This window comes from Loxodonta africana, chromosome 7, assembly GCF_030014295.1.
Source record: "Loxodonta africana isolate mLoxAfr1 chromosome 7, mLoxAfr1.hap2, whole genome shotgun sequence".
NCBI lineage: Eukaryota > Metazoa > Chordata > Mammalia > Proboscidea > Elephantidae > Loxodonta > Loxodonta africana.
The window spans coordinates 7,006,162-7,022,588 of record NC_087348.1 but is presented as its reverse complement, the minus strand read 5'-3'; the positions used below and the strand labels follow the sequence as shown (position 1 = coordinate 7,022,588).

At 51.3% G+C, this 16,427-nt stretch overlaps 1 protein-coding gene across 3 annotated transcripts in view; it reads right to left on the bottom strand.

The window, feature by feature from the left end:
• KMT5B (lysine methyltransferase 5B) overlaps positions 1-5,041 on the bottom strand; it is a 61,065-nt gene extending 56,024 nt beyond the window's left edge. The window contains exon 1 of one of the 3 annotated variants that reach the window (XM_064287653.1): positions 4,881-5,041. The gene's annotated coding sequence lies outside the window, so the exon portion shown is untranslated. Of the gene's footprint in view, positions 1-4,644; positions 4,693-4,880 lie in introns of those variants that run through there. The other 2 variants (XM_064287650.1, XM_064287652.1) reach the window with 2 other exon arrangements.
• Positions 5,042-16,427: the final 11,386 nt, after the last annotated feature.

Below are 16,427 nucleotides of genomic sequence, written 5' to 3'. Positions count from 1 at the left end.
AAAACTACCTCAAATACACAAATGAACTAGTAAACCAATTACAGATGTCAAATGATTCAAACAGCTGATTATTGTTGTAGACCTCATGCCAATTCAGTGTGACCCTGTATGACAGAGAAGAACAGCCCCACGTGGTTTCCTAGGCTGTAATCTTAGAAATGAGAAAACAGAGTGCATTTAAGCATAAAAGATGGAGTGTAATTTAGGATTGGGAGTGACCTCTGAGACTGGTCATTTTACAGGAACTGAGAGGCCTGGCCCCATCACTGTCTCATACAAACAGTGGCAGTGTGGAGACTGAAATCAGGCAGCGATTCTCACCATGACAGTCCTTCTTCCATCTCTAGGATTACATTTACATGCAGCTCTAAAGGCACGATGGTTAAACGCTTGGCTGCTAACCGAGAGGTGAGTGGTTTGAACCCACGCTGAGGCTCCGAGGGAGACAAGACCTGGACACCTGCTTTCATAAGGATCAGAGCCAAGAAAACTCTGAGGCAGTTCTAGTCTGACACACGGGGTCTGCACGCGTAGAAAAATGACTCAACGACACCTAACAACAACAGTCATAAATTGATACGCAACCCTAGAAGACCGCTTGGTGTTGAGTTTATCTCACCCAACTGAACCGCTTGCCCTAACCTGCCAGCAGCAAACCAGGCTGACCAACTCGGAGGCTGAGGCCAGAGACAGTGAGAGCAATGCTTTCGTGGTCCTCAGAACCCTTGGCACCATGGACGGGAAGTGAAGCAAAACATAACTTAGGGCACCTGTGACTAAGGAAATCAGTGACTTTTTTTTTTTCTTTTGTGAGACTACTGTAGAGATAAGGATGGTCAATTCCAGGATGCCAGTGGTTTCTGGTTCCATCACCGACCACATAAAGATAATACACCCAGCCTAACTTACTGTCCCTGAGCAACACAGAGAACAAGAGAAAGGGAAGGAAAATCAGAGTTAAAGGGAAAGCGAACGCTTAAAGTTCAAGTGTAGTTACAAAAACAAGTTCGGGGTGAGTCTTTACCATACAGATGGATCTGCTCTGGAGCACGCCTTTAAATGGTAAAATTCTCTAATGCATTTAAAAGAAAATCTGCAGGACTGAAATGTGGGAACACGTGTGTTGAATAAAACAAGGTATATCTGTAGGTTTTCTTTGACTAGGACAAGGAGAAAATTCTGATTACACTGACAGATACGGAGTTAGATTTTGGTCAGGCACAACCTTCTCCTCTTGGCCAACATTCCTAATTTTCTAGGAAACACCAAATTAAAAGACAAGGGATTATACTGAGAACTAAAGTAAAAACAGAATTGTAGGGTTAGTTGTTGTTGTTTTGTGGGGGATGAGGTGGAGAGATATAGAGTTGGTAGAAAGAATTCAAAGAAACTTGTTAAACTCTCCCCCATTAGAAGTCCTTCCGAGATAAATCCCTAGGGCACCCCCCACCTGCTTATTAGGAGGCCTTCTTTGGATAGTACGTTCAAGGGAACTCAGACTTTAAAACCAGTGCTAACATTTCGAACTTAAGAGTTTGTAACAGAGAATATGTTTTAAGATTTCAAAGTTGGCAGCATGCTCAAGTATGAAATTACTTTCCAAATCACTGTATTCTAATGTTTAGAATACCCTCATGCTGGACATTCAAAGTTCATTGGTTAGTTGTGGGTCATGTAATAATTTTGGTTTCTACTTGACTTCTAATAACAATTAAAACCATTTTCTACATCAAGAAATGTCAATAAAACAAGCTTTTTTTCCTTCCAAAGAATAAAAAGTAAAACTTGGTCTGAAAAAATTAAGCTTACGTTTTATTCATAAAACTAATTTCTACTGAATAAAGCTGTACCTGAAACACAACTACTGTCCTGTGCGCACACAAGGGACCTCTCCCAGCAGAGATTTAACGTAGCTAGCCAGCAGTGTGTCACAACAGAGGGAAGACACATGGTTCCTGTCTTCAAAATGAGGCTGCGTATAAATAACTGGGGGGGGGGGGGGAGACGAGGGCTGACATAGTCCTGGGAAGCCTTCCCACGGGTGGGGGTTTTGCTGGGTGGAAAAGGGTCCGCAGAAGCAGACATAAGGGAATCAAAGTTATTTCTTCTACAGGACTCACTCTCAAAAGTCAACGGAAAGCATTCCTGCAGACAAGGAGCTGCTCAGATGCCACAAGCACAAATCTCTGCAACACAACCCAGCCACATACACATCCCATAAACCCACAACACTCATGTAAAGATTCAATCACAGATTTACGAGCCAAGGAAAAATTTACAGCCAACATCCCCCACCCACAAAACATCTCTGTGCTCAAAGACAGACAAACAGCTCACTTCACTTCTTTCACTCCAGCTCCACCCTCCTGCAGGCATAGTGGGCTGTGGCCCCAGCCCACTCCCACCTCCAGCAGCACTGCCCACTGGAACTGGATACAAGCAGGGAAAGTACAAGGCAGATGCAGCTCAGAGGGTACAAGAGAAGGCAGATGAAAACATTTAAGGGGCAATTGGAAATGATTTTGACAGAGCACGTGGTTTCAAAGATCGAGTAAAAATTTCGCCTTCTTGAAGAATAAGTATTCCTCCATATTTCTTTGTTACAATTTCACTCGCAAACTAAGTGGGATTTTTCTTCTTAAATAACATTAGAATGGGCACATTTTGAAAAACTGAATACAAAATTATTAAGCTTGATAAGCTTACTACGAAGATGGCAGAAGGCCAAGCAACATCTCATTCTGTTACACCTAGGGTCTCATTCTGTTTACACAAGGTTGCCATGGGTCAGAACCAACTCGATGGCAACTAACAAGCTTGATAATTTAGGATCAATAAATTACCAAAACTTCCTCAAGTGTCTACTGAGCTTCTACTATGTACCTACCTGCCACCGAGCATAAGAGACGAAATAACGGCTAAGAGTGTACAAGCTCACAAAAGCAGAGGGGATGGGAGAGGAAACCACCAACTCTAACAAACTGCAGTAACCACTTGGGGAGCACCGAGGACACTGCCTTCTCCCCAGGGAGTAGGACAGTCCTGTGTGCGTGTGTACGCACCACATAAGGGAGAGTGGGCCAGCCCTACGTGTGTCTAAGTGGAGGCTTCACCCAGGGGGTGACATGCTCACTGACCCTTTCTGAAAAATGAGTACGTGCTAGGAAGAGGGTATAGGTACACCCAAGCAGAACATCCCGAAAAGGCACCTGTCCTGGGAAGCTGGTGGGGCTAGAGCTTGGGAAACGGAAGCAGAAAGAAGGCTGAAAACAGCCTGGAGTTCTCAGAGGTGTGGGGATAAAGCGTTTGTGGACTTTACCCTTCGACTACAGGGAGTTCCAGCAGGCACAGGGTCACACCTGTGGCTCACGTTGCCAAACCGTCAGCTACAAAGTAAACTCGTATCTACACCGAGTAACTCTTACGTATTTCAACATGCACCACCCAACTGATTATTTCACGCAAAATGACTTTCCCTTCCTTTTTCAAATTGTTTTTTACTACTAACTAGCAAAAATAACAGTATCCTCAATATTACAGCAAAAAGTGACAGCGGGTAACTGCTCCCTCTGACGATTTTCCATAGCAGTCTTCGGACCCGTGAGTCTCTGCCTAACTATGCTTTAAACCAAAGTCGTGCAAATCTAAACCCGTCCAGAAAAAAACAATCACAGCCAAGGACCAGTCAGTCAACCTGCCCACTATTCTGGACAGGATTTTTCCCCCAGCATGCATTTCACTGGGCACATTTAAAAAGTTAACTTCAAACAACACGTTTTCACCTCCCCGGTGTTGCAAAAGTTTCGCCGTTCAGTGGATTATGAGCATAACTTCCAGAACCGGGTCAAATGGGCCCAAATAATGAATACATTTCCCCGCGTCCGCTTTGCTTTTCTTCTCTCTCCTCTACCTCGGACCGAGCTGTCGCTTTAAAGGCGCCCCCCCCCCCCAGCTGAGCGTGACAAAGGTGCACACCCCTGGATCCACGGGGGGCAACCCAAGCCGCGCCGGGACCGGAGGACGCTGACGGGCTCGGGGAGACAGGAGCGCGCGCGAGCGGACGGGGGCCGGGCCCGCAGCGGAGCCGCTGTCCAAGCCGAGAGCGCCCGGGCGGCAGGACGCGCTGGGGAGGCGGCAGGACGCGCTCGGGAGGCGGCGCGACGGGAGGCTGCGGCCCCAGCAGACAACGGCGAGCCGAGCGCGGCGCAGGGCGCAGATTGGGCGAGCGCGCGCCCGGCCGCCCATTGGAGCGCAGGGAAAACACAGTCCCCCAATCGCGAGCGCCCGGCTGCTCCCCTCGTGCGGCCGCGGCCCGGCCCCGCGCTGCCCGCCGGCCGCTACCGCTCCCTTCCGGCGGCGACCACCACTGCAGGCCGCCCGGCCGCCCCGGCCCGCACGCCGCCCGTCCCCCGGCCCCGGCCCCGGCCCCGGCCCCGGCCCGTCCCCACCCGCCGCCCGGCCGCCCGGCCGCCCGGCCGGCCTCGGCGTCCCGCTCCGCCGCCCCCGGCCCGCGCCGGCGCCCGCCCCTCCCCCGACTCACCGCCCGCGCCGCCGGGCTCCCCCGCGAGGCCCGACCGCCCCGCCGCTGGGATGGCGCCCCCGCCGCCGGGCGCCGCCTCCCCGTCCCCCCCGAAAATTAATCACCAAAAAATAATTCCTCGGAAAAATGGAGAGTAAGATCCAAGATGGCGGCCGGGACGCAGCACCGCCCGCTCCCTCCGCTGTCGGAAAAATAAGTCCCGCGGCGGCCCGCACCCCCGCCCCCACCCGCCGCCGCCGCTGCCGCCGCCGCCGCCGCCGCCGCCGCGCCCCCCGCCCGCCGCCCTCCCGCCCGGCCTCGGCCCGCGCCGCCCCCCGCCGCCGTCCCGCGCCCCGCTCACCTCCGCCTCGCGCGCGGCCGCGGGGCCCGAAACGTATCTGCCGGCCTCAGGGCTCCGCGTCCTGCTCGTCTCGCCGCGCTCTGCCGCTCCGGTCCCGGGCGTCCTGCTCACCTCATAGCCCCGGAGCGGCCGCCGCACCCGCAGCCGCGTCGCCGCCCCCGGTGAGCCACCCGGACGCCGCCCGGGAACGTGGAAGGATACGAAAAGGAGTCCGTGCCACCGACGGCGGAGGGACACCACGCCGTCCGCGGCCGCCCCGAGCCGGGTCGCTCCCCGCCCGGCGAGACGAGGCCGCGCTGCCCCGGTGGCCGCGGTTCCTTTGACGGGTTCCTGTGGGGGGAGGCGGAGAACCCCGAGGTGGAACGAGTCCCCGGCCGGGCGCTCTCGACGGCGGAGGGACAATAAGCAGCTGGAGAAAACGGCCGAATCGTTGCCGTCGCTTCACCCGGGCGGAGGGATCCGTGGGCCGAGCCGGCCGCGAGCGGGATCCCTCCGCCCCTCGCTGCCCTTTAAATCGCGGCTGGAGGCGGCGTCGCGCGGCCCGCGGGCGCCCCCTAGGCCCGAGGCCGGGTGCCGCCGCGACGCTCGGTCCCCTGCGGGCCCGCGGGCCTGCCCCGAGTCGGGGCTCGTCGAACACCTGCACCCCCCGGGGCCAGCTCCCGGCCCGGAACTCGGGGGCCCGTCTTGGGGAGCAGAAAGGCTTCCCCTCCCCTGGCGCCTTCTGGCTGCGCGGGGCGGAGGTGGCCCCAGGAAGGCGCGTTTCTTTGTTGTGGGAATGGGTGTCGTTGGAAGCAGCTACACCCTAAAAGACCGTGTGGGCAGCCGGGCGTTACCGGACGGAGAGTGCGGGAGGGAGGCGGCCAGTGACCGTGCCTTAATCGGGCCACCGCTTTGCTAGGGTCAGCCACCCTGCATGGAGCACCTACTGTGTGCCGGGCGTCGGGGGCGCGCCCCGGGATCCAGCGAGAGTTCCCCTTGCTCCCTCGGTGGCCAGGAGGATATCGGGGCTGCGGCTCAGGCGGTCCAGAGAGGCCAGGAGTGGCTTCTACCCCCGGGCACAGCGAAGCCCCCCTTCTTTTTGGCTCTTGCAGTCTGATAATAATAACCACAAAATAACAACCATACCCAGTGTGCAGCCCTTGCTGTATACCAAAGGCGCCCTGGTGGCGCAAAGGGCAGGCGCTCAGCTGCTAACCCAGCCACTCTGTGCGAAGAAAGATCAGGCGATCTACCGCCGTCAAGATTACAGCCTGGGCAACCCTATGGGGCGGTTTCCTCTGTCCTGTAGGGTCACTACCAGTCGGAATCCACTGGGCGGCAATGGGTTTGGCTTTACATGCTAGATAAGGAGCCCTGGCGCTTCAATGGTTAGGCAGCTGAATGGTCGGCGGTTGGAACTGTTCCCATAAAGATTACCCCCGTTCCCATAAAGATTACAGCCTGGGAAACCCTATGGGGCGGTTCTGCTTTGTCACATGAGGTTACCATGAGTTAAAAATCAACTTTAAGGCGCCTAACAGCTGTTTACCACGCACTGTTCTCAAGGCATTACTGTGAAACCGGCATTTACTCCTTCAGACAACCCCGCGAAGGTGGGGACTGCCATTCCCAGTTTGCACGTGGGGAAACTGAGGCACAGGGAGGTTAGGTGACCTCTAAGACAACTGGTCAGAGCTTGAGCCAGAGCCCTGAGCCAGCATTCAGGTGAAGAACGCAGATGTCAAGCAAACAATAAGGACCTCCAAAGAGGCCCTGGTGGTTAAGCACTCTGCGGCCAACTGAAGGATCAGCAGTTCAAACCCACCAGCTGCTCTGCAGGGGAAAAATGTGGCAGTCTATTTCTGTAAAGATTCCTAAAAGCCAAACCTGTTGCCATCAAGTCGATCCCGACACACAGCGACCCTATAGAACAGAGTAGAACGCCATAGAGTTTCCAAGGAGCACCTGGTGGATCCGAACTACCCATCTTTGGGTTAGCAGCCGTAGCTCTTAACCACTATGCCACCAGGCTTCCCCAAACCCATTGCCACCAAGTCGATTCCGATTCATAGCGACCCTATAGGACAGAGTAGAACTGCCCCATAGAGTTTCCAAGGAGAGCCTAGTGGATTCGAACAGCAGACATTTTGGTTAGCAGCCGTAGCACTTGACCACTACGCCACCACAGCCTTGGAAACCCCATAGGGCAATTCTGCTCTGTCCTGTAGGGTCGCTGTGAGTCGGAACCGACTCCACGGCAGCAGGTTTTTTTGGTAAGGATCTCCAAGGAGAAGCTGAGATTGTCACGGGCATGCAGGCACGCCCTGCTTGGCTTGGGGAGACCAGAAGGTGTCCCCGAGGAAGCTGAGGCCTCAGCGGGGAACGGCGTATGTTAGGAGAAAGGGAGTGGGTGAGGACTGTATGGGGGTGGAACCAACGTGTGCAAAGGCCCTGGGAGGGCAAAGAGGCTGTGGCTTCTGGAGCTGAGGGCCAGCCCAGCATGGGTGCCTTGCACAGAGGATGGGCAGGGCAGGCAGCTCGAACGGGTTCCAGGAAGCGCCACATCGGCCTTGCTTCCCCACTTCTTCAGGGCCTGGCACAGAGTAGACCAAAACCAAACCAACTGCCATTGAATTGATTCTGATTCCTGTGTGCAGAGTAGAACTGCTCCGTAGGGTTTTTGAGACTGTGACCCTTCAGAAGCAGGTCGCCAGGCCTTTCTTCCAAGGTACCTCTGGGTGGGTTCGAAACATCAACTCTTCAGTTAGTAGTTGAGTGCTTAACCGATGGCACCACCCAGGGTCTCCTGGCCCGCAATAGGCATTCCGTAAAGGCTGGTTCGGTGGAAGGTATGTGTCTTAGTTACCTAGTGCTGCTATAATAAATATCACAGGCGGATGGCTTTAACAGAAATTTATTCTTTCACGGTCAAAAAAAAAAAAACAAAAACCTATTGCTGTTGAGTTGACCCTGACTCACAGCGACTCTATAGGACAGAGTAGAACTACCCCATAAAATTTTCAAGGAGTGAGTGGTGGATTCGAACTGCCAGCGGACGTAGCTCTTAACCGCTATGCCACCAGGGATTCCTCCCAGAATTTAGGAGGCTAGAAATCTGAAATTCATGGTGCCGGCTCTAGGGGAAGGCTCTTTCTGTGAGCTTTAGAGGAAGATCCTTATCTCTTTCACCCATCTCTGCTTCTTTTGCTTCCTCGTTTAATCTATTCTATATCTCAAAACAGATTGATTTAAAACACACCCTACGCTAATCTTGTCTCCTTCACTTACCAAATGGGATTATAACCACAGGCAGAGAAGTCAGGATTCACTGTACATGTTTTGGGGAGACACAGTTCAATCCATAACAGCAGGAATGACCACAAGACTGCCCTGCACTCCTACAGAGTGTCTCATTTCCCTTCCCCATTGGCGTTGGGAGGTAAGCATGATGCTTCTTACCCCATTCCACAGATGGGAAACTGAGGCACAGGCGGTTCAGTGATTTGTGAGGGCACATGGCTAGCTGAGGCAGAGGCAGATCTAGTTTTCAAAGTCAGGGCTCCTCCACTGCCCTCTCCTTTTCTTTCCCTCTCCATTCCCTCCCTCCAGAGGCCCACTGGGGCAGGGGGAACAGAGCCTCACCACCCCCTAGAGTAAGGGGATCTCTGCTTCCTGCTCTTTCACCCTAAAAACCAAAGGGCTGCGTGTGGCGTGGGAGTTCACCCTGCTAGACTCTTCGCAGACACACTGGGCAACAACCGTCTTATTACTTTCTGATTTATCACTGCCATTTCTTTCCAAGATTGTCGTACTGCTTGGCTCCCAATGTGTTAATTGCATCTAGAAACACTGAGGCTGCCTTTTCCACCCCCACCACTGGGTGTCCACAGGAGGCAAGCACACAGGGACACAGGGACACACCATCTACCACCAGTGATGTCTGCCCTCCTGGGGTCCGGGTGCTCAGCCATGCCTGGGCAGCCCTTCCCAGCCCGCAGAGCCAGCAATCCTCCCCGCTCCAGGCTTTCCAGAGTCCACCCAACACAGCGGTGCTGTGCACAAGCCCTGAGGTTGGCCGCCAAGCCCCCAGCACTGTAAAGCCTCCAGACACACAAAATGCTGGTACTTCGTTTATTCATGCCCAGTGCCAGCTGTGTTCCGGGGACAGTTCAAGAGCAGGCCGGAACCACAGCCTGGCAGAGGAGACAGACAGATGAATGGACCCAACTTCCTCTCAGGTTCCCCAGTCTGGATCCATCCCCCCTCCACCACCCACTGAATTGCTGCCTGCTCTCCCAGCCTCAGCTGAGAGGCCTGGTGGGAGGGTGGGTGGGACTCCTGGTGGAGCTGAGTTGGGGTTCAGGGCCTTGATGGAGCAGTACTGCAGGCTTGGAACCTCTGGGGGTGGCTTCCTGGCCCAGGGGAGCCAAGGCTGAACCAGACAGCCGCACGGCCCGGAAGGGAGCCAGCTGGAGGCCTCCACCTGCCAGTTGGCCGGGGCCAGGGGATGGAGGCAGGACATAGGGTGGCCAGGCACCTGCTCAGCCCCCGCGTGACAGGAACCATTGGCATTTACGCCCTGAAGCCCCTGGATGCCCTGAAGTGGAAGCACTAAGCCGCGGAGGAGTGGACCTGCACCCAGCCTGGACTGTCTGAAAGGTATTAACAAGTCTAAAGAAAAACCAACCAGTGGAGAGGCCTAGCCAGCCCCAGAAACACTGTGAGGCCAGGCCAGCAGTGCCAGCCCAGCCCAGGGCGGACCCAGGAGGTTGCCCTGGCCAAGGCACTGGCAGGCCACCAAGTCTCTTCTAGGCTCCCTGGCAGCCCAGGGGCTCCCAGGACCCAGCCTGGTCCCACCAATCCCCCGCTGCTCCTCAATCCCCCTTCCTTCAAATGCAGGTTCACCCAGCACTGCAGGGCTGCAGGGATGCTATGGCCACAGGGAGGACCACAGGCTGTGCGCAGACTGGCACTCATTGTAAAGTGGTATGTTGGCATTTGGGTTCTGTACAAGCATCTCCACCTATCCCTTATCCCTGCCCGGAAGATGACTGTTCTGATAAGAGCCAATGTCTGTGACTGGTGGGAAAGGGGGGTGGGCATGCTCAAACCATTATGGTGACCCGTCTGGGCACTGGCTGGCTTTCCTAGCCGGGCCCCCAGCACCATCTTCGCCTTCTGGTTAGTTACCTGAGTCTGCAGTAACAAAGCACCAACAAGTGGGTAGCTCATAGGAACAGACATCTACACACATTGCCTCAGTTCTGGAGGCTAGAAGTCCAAATTCGAGTGTCAGAAGGGCTGTGCTTTTTCCAGAGGCTCTAGGGGAAGATCCTTCCCTGTCTCCCAGATCCTGGGAGCCCCAGGCGTTCCTGGCTTGTAGATTCTTCTTCACGTGGTGTTCTCCCTCTGTCTGTCTGTCTGTATCTCTTTTATAAAAGAATACCATTCAAATGGGATTAAACCTTCTCTACTCCAGTATGACCTCAGGAAACCCTGGTGGCGTAGTGGTTAAGTGCTTTGGCTGCTAACCAAAGGGTCAGCAGTTCAAATTCACCAGGTGCCCCTTGGAAACTCTATGGGGCAGTTCTACTCTGTCCTATAGGGTTGCTATGAGTTGGAATTGACTCAACAGAACTGGGTTTGGGTTTTTTGGTTACTCCAGTATGATCTCATGTTAACTGATAACATCTTCAAAGATCCTACTTTCAAACAAGGTCACGTTCTCAGGTACAGGCTGAGGAGGGAGGGGGCTAGGGTTTCAGTACACCTTTTTGAGGGACATGATTCAATCCATAATACCTCCAAACTCCTCCTGTACTGCCCACCCCTGCTTGGATAGATGAGGAAGCTGAGACTGCGAAAAGGCTGAGAGACACACCCAAGGCCACACACTGTCAACAGCAGCAAGACTCCAGAGCAGCTGCCAACAGGGATTGGCATGCGTCTTACCTGGGTTTGAATTCCGGGTCCACTACTATCAGGCGTGTGATTTGGGGCAAATGATGCAGCCTGTCTCCACGCCATTCCCTCCACTGCACCAAGGTGCCAGTCTGAGTACCCTCCTCAGTACTCCCTGCCCAAGGGATCTCATTCATGGCCTGAAAATCATTTCTATACTTAAGATGCCCAGATTCATACCTCCGGACTGGACTTCTCCAAACTTGCGCCACCTCCGCTTCTGTATTTAATTTTGTTGTTGGTGGCCATCGAGTGGGCTCCGACCTACAGCGACCTCATGTACAACAGAATGAAACGTTGCCCGGTCCTGAGCCCTCTTCACGATCGTTGGTGTGCTCCACCATTGTGGCCACTGTGTATGCTGAACGCCTCCAAACCTAGGGGCTCATCTTCCAGCACTCTATGGGAAAATACTCTGTTGTGATTCATAGGATTTTCATTGGCTAAATCTCGGAAGTAGATTGCCAGGTTTCTTGCTAGTCTTAGTCTGGAAGCTCCGCTGAAACCTGTCCACCCTGGGTGACCCTGTTGGTATTTGAAATACTGGTGGCATAGCTTCCAGCATCACAGCAACACGTAAGCCACGACGGTATGACACACTGACAGACAGGTGGTGGTCAGTATTTAATAGGCATTTCAGAAATAACGTGGCTAAAACTGAACATACATTCAAACAAAAACAAAACTCGGTCCTCTCGAAAACTCCAATATTCCAGAGTGACTTTCTTCCCATTGCTTAGGTCCAATCCTAATTTTCCTTCTCCCGTAATGGCTTTCCTTCTTCCTCCTCAGCCCCTGTCCTAATCTCACATCCTAAATCTTTCCTTATTCATCATGGCTATTGGTGCCTCAATAGCTGTGAGTGCCTCTAGGGCAGGGGGCTTTGTTGGTCTCGTTCATGTCTGTATCTCCAGCGTCTGGGGCACTGGTGTGGGGTCTCAATATATATTGATTGAATGAATGAATGAAGGATAACACTGGCCTTCCAGGATTGCTATAAGGATAAAAGGAAGTATAAGAGGGTCTCTAGGAGCCCTGGTGGCATAATAGTTAAGCTCTTGGTCTGCTAACAGAAAGGCTCCAGTTCATACCCTCAAACCCACCTGGTGGCTCCATGGGAGAAATATCTAGTGATCCGCTACCATAAAGATTACAGTTTAGAAAACCCTATGGGCCCAGCTACCATTACTGAAGGTTTTGACCAAGGATTCCATAGAAGAATCCTGATCAAAAGGGGGAACATGTAGAACAGAATTTCAAATTCTCATGGACTCCAGACTTTCTGGAGCCATGAAGGCTGGATGAACCCCTGACTATTGCCCCGAGATAGCCTCTAAGCCTTAAGACAAAACTATCCCCTGAAGTCTTCTTAAAACCAAACACTAGTTTAGCTTAACAAGTAAAGAATGTCTCCCTCGAGCATTGTGCTCTTTCATGGTCTGTCGGGGATCAAATTGACAAAAGCAACTTGAAAGATTAGACAGGTATCTTAGGGGGCAGGGAGTTGATGTGAATGTGGGAGGAACAACTCAGAAAAGGAGGGTGAGAACACCTGCACAACTCGAAGAATGTAATCAATATCACTAGACTGTACGTGTTTTTTTTTTTTTTTTCTAGTGCCATCTAGATACTGTAAAATTGGTGTACATTTTGCTGCATATATTTTCAACAACAACAACAAAAACCCTATGGGGCAGTTCTACTCTGCCACATGGGGTTGCTCGGAGTTGAAATCGACTCAGTGGCACACAACAACAGCAAGGGGGTCTCTAACCCCTCTCTCAATTCTGGGGGCTCTAGCTTGTTTGGTTGAGGAGCCTTCTCCAGCACCCATTCCACAAGGTATACGGACCCTCCCCTGCCTTTGAACTCTGGGATTTGTCGGGGAGGTGGTGTCCTGTGTCACGGAGGGGTGTCAACCCTTTGCATTCCCACTCACACCCTCTTTATCTTCTCCAACTCCCTTCCATCCTGCAAAAGCCCAGCCCTGGCTTCTCCTGTTCTTTCACACACACCTAGAGGTAAATACAGAGAGCCCTGACAGCAGCTGAAAAACTGGTTTCCTGGAGAGCAGGGACGCCTTAATCTTATTATCATCATCATTATTGTTAACAATTTCAAACTTACAGAAAAGTTCCAAGTAGAGTACAAAGAACTGTTTTGTGCCTGAGCCATCTACACTAAATCGCTGCCTTGATGCCCCCTTCCTTGCAGATACTTTACAGTGTGCTTCCTTCCAGCTGGGACCCCTCCTACAAAACCTGTTGTTGTCAGGTGCCTTTGAGCCAGCTCTAACTCAAGGCAACCTTATGCATAACAGAATGAAATGTTGCCCGGGTCTGCGCCATCATTACAATCACTGCTGTATTCCGACCCACTGTTGCAGTCACAATGACGATCCGTCGCACTGAGGGTCTCCTTCTTTTTTGGTGACCGTCTCTCTTCTCTACCTTCTCCGGTGATTGGTCTCCCTGCTGATGTGTCCAAAGGGTGTGAGACAAAGTCTCGCCATCCTTGCTTCTAAGGAGCATTCTGACTGTATGTCCTCCAGGACAGATTTGTTTGTTCTTTTTTCGGTCTTCCTTTTTCATTGTCCAGCTTTCACATGCATATAAAGTGAAGGAAGAGACCCTGCTGGTATTTGAAATGGAGCCCTGGTGGCAAGCGGTTAAGTGTTTGGCTGCTAACCAGAAGGTCAGCAGTTCGAATCCATCAACTGCTCCTTGGAAACACTATGGGGCAGTTCTACTCTGTTCTGTAGGGTTGCTATGAGTCAAAATCGACTTGATGGCAACAGGTTTGGTTTTGGTTCTTTGATATTTGAAATACCAGTGGCAAGCCACCACAGTACAGTAAACCCACAGGCAGGTGGTGGCCTAAAAAACCTACCATGAGTGAAGAATGAGCTTCTTGGATCAAGTAGACACATGAGACTATGTTGGTATCTCCTATCTGGAGGGGTGATGAGAGGGCAGAGGGGGTCAGAAGCTGGTGGAATGGACACGAAAAGACAGAGTGGAGGGAAGGAGTGTGCCATCTCATTAAGGGGAGAGCAATTAGGAGTATATAGCAAGGTATATATGAATTTTTGTATGACAGACTGACTTGATTGGTAAACTTTCACTTAAAGCACAATAATAATAAAAAAAAAAACCCTACCATGAGAAAATTAGCATGGGGGATGTGTAGCTACCATTCAATCCTCAAACCGCATCACATTTTTTCCTGTTGTCCTAATAAATCCTTCATAGCGAAGGGGCTTGTCCAGGGTCCCACGTCGTTGCCTGTGCTTGTCAGGTCTCTTCAGGTGCCTTCATTTTGGACCAGTTCTTTGTTCTTTCCTTGGCTTGTATGCCCTCAGCACTGGAGAAGGCTACAGGCTGGTTATTTTGTAGCATGTCCCCCAATTTAGGTTTTTCTAATGTTTCTTGCTGGTCAGATTGAGGTCATGTATCTTCAGCAAGACTGTCACAGAAGCAACGCCATGTTCCTCTCGTTGCATCCTAAATCAGGTGGCAAAGGATTTCAGTTCGACCCATGACTGAGGATGTTCACTTGGATCACTTGATTAAGGGGTGTCTTCCAGACTCATCCCCTGGGAAGTCACTTCCTTTTCCCTTTGAAATAAATCACTAATTTGTGAAGAGGTACTTTGAGAGGAAGCAAACATCCTATTTCTCACCACACTTACCATTTATTAATAATTTATATCAGTATGGGTGGTGTAAACCTTTAACACGCTCTGTTGCTCCACCCAGGAGTGCCTCAGAAGAATGGCCTGGCGATCTACCTCCAAGAAAGCAGCCATTGAAAAGCCTGTGGAGCACAGTTCCACTCAGACACACACGGGGTCAGCATGAGTCAGGGTCAACTCAATGACAACTGGTTTTATTTTGTTCAATAGATTATAATCCATTTCCTTCCTTCCTCCCTAGATATTCAGGCAGCTTTGGTTATAATAACCCCCAACCGGAAACAACCCAACAAAAGTGCGGACAGGGAACTGAGGCCTATTCATGCTGGAGAATATGACTCAAATAAAAAAGCAACGAGCTACTGTTACCAGCAACAACGGTGGATGAATCTCAAAAACATTATGTTGAGAAAAAGAACCCAGAAACTACAGAGTATAAATAGTTTGATTCCAGTTATATGATGTCCTAGAACAGAAAAAAACATCTATAAGGATAGAAATTTGTAGAGTCATTTGCCTCCGGGCCAGGTGGAACTGACTAAGTAGAGACATGAAAAACTTTCTGGTGTGCTGGAAGCATCCTATACCTGGGTGAGAATTCTCAAACTATTCATTTTAGTTCTGTGCAAATTATCTGTTGCCAAGTAGTAGATTCTGATTCATGGTGACTGTCTTAGGCTGGGTTCTCTAAAGAAGCAAAACCGGTCAAGTGTATATATATATATATACATATATAGCGAGCGAGAGAGAGATTTATCTCAAGGAAATGGCTGGTGTGGTTGTAGAGGCTGGCAGCAAGTCCCAAGTCAGGCTGGAGGCTTCTCCTGACTCACGCGGCTGCAATGGCTGACGAACCCAAGATCGGCAGGTAAAATGGCAGGCTGCTGGCTCATAGGCTGTGTAGGCTGATAAATCCCAAGATCAGCAGGCGATACAGCAGGCTGTTGACTCAAGTCCAAGAGCCAGGGGTCAGATGATGACAAGCTGGATGCAGGATCCAGAGCAAGCAAGCGATCTTTGCCAGAATGTCCATACATATATTGGATATAGGCCACACCCCTGAAGAAACTCCCTTACAACTGATTGGCTGATCACATCATGGAGGATGACTACATCATTACATAACTGCCAAACAACCAAGAATCATGGCCCAGCCAAGTTGACACACAGCCTTAACCATCACAGTGACCCAGTGTGTTATAGACTAGAACTGCCCCATAGAGTTTTCTTGGCTGTCATCTTTATAGAAGCAGTTTGCTAGGCCTTTCTTCCACAGAGCTGGTTTGAACTAGGCTGGTTTGAACCCCCAACCTTTAGGTTAGCAGTGGATTACAAACCACTTGCACAACCCAGGGACGTTATCTGTGCAAAATACTGCGTGTAAATTATACCTTTAAAAAAGAGAAAAAAATATGGAAATAAAAAACAATTGACACAGCAGTCAGTTTCTTGTACTATGGGGGCTTGCATGTTGCTGTGATGCTGGAAGCTATGCCACCGGTATTCAAATATCAGCAGGGTCGCCCATGCTGGACAAGTTTCAGCAGAGCTTCCAGATTAAGACAGACTAGGAAGAAAAGGCCTGGCAATCTACTTCTGGAAAGTATTAGCTGGTGAAAACCTTACAAATAGCAGCAGAACATTGTCTAATACAGTGCGGGAAGATGAGCCCCCAGGTTGGAAGGCACTCAAAAGATGAATGGGGAAGACCAGCCTCTTCAAAGTGGAGTCGACCTTAAGGACGTGGATGGAGTCAAGCTTTTGGGACCTTCATTTGCTGTTGTGGCACGACTCAAAATGAGAAGAAACAGCTGCAAACATCCATTAACAATCGGAACCTGGAATGTACCAAGTGTGAATCTAGGAAAATTGGAAATCATCAAAAAATGAAATGAGACACATAAAACATCGAT